Below are 704 nucleotides of genomic sequence, written 5' to 3' on the forward strand. Positions count from 1 at the left end.
ATTAAAGGATATATCCTATCGTTATATTTGACTTTTTGAAAAAGACACAAAAGCTTCTCTTCTATACGCGGATTTTCCCCTCTTTTCAGTTCAGTTTTTCATATATTCCCTTCTTTCATATCTCCCCTTCTCCTTGTACTGTAAATGTTCGCTTTTTTCAGGACCTCCCTCACCCTTTCTCCCTGCCTGGAGAGAGAGAAAGCGAGAATGGAAGAGGGAGGGAGAGTGAAGGAGAGAGAGAGAGAGAGAGGGAGAGAGAGAGAGAGAGAGAGAGAGAGAGAGAGAGAGAGAGAGAGAGAGTATAAACAAGAGGAAATATGACATCCAATATAAACGAATCCAATATAACAAGTATTATTATTACTATTATCATTATTATTTTTACTCTCATCATAATATCTTCATAATACTCTACGATGTTCAGAAAAAAAATCCTCAAAAAAGTATTAATTAGAACACGACGAGCCGCACATACATATCAAAATAAAGATAAATGAAATAAACTAAAAATAAATGAAGATGAAATAAATAAACAACATTTATTACATTTACCTCGAGCGAGAATGTGTGTGTGTGTGTGTGTGTGTGTGTGTGTGTGTGTGTGTGTGTGTGTGTGTGTGTGTGTGTGTGTGTGTGTGTGTGTGTGAGTTGATTAAACGGATTTTGATCTGTATTGAGGTTACATTTTTCGAAGAATCTGCAAA

This window comes from Penaeus monodon, chromosome 9 (assembly GCF_015228065.2).
Source record: "Penaeus monodon isolate SGIC_2016 chromosome 9, NSTDA_Pmon_1, whole genome shotgun sequence".
Classification (NCBI taxonomy): Eukaryota; Metazoa; Arthropoda; class Malacostraca; order Decapoda; family Penaeidae; genus Penaeus; species Penaeus monodon.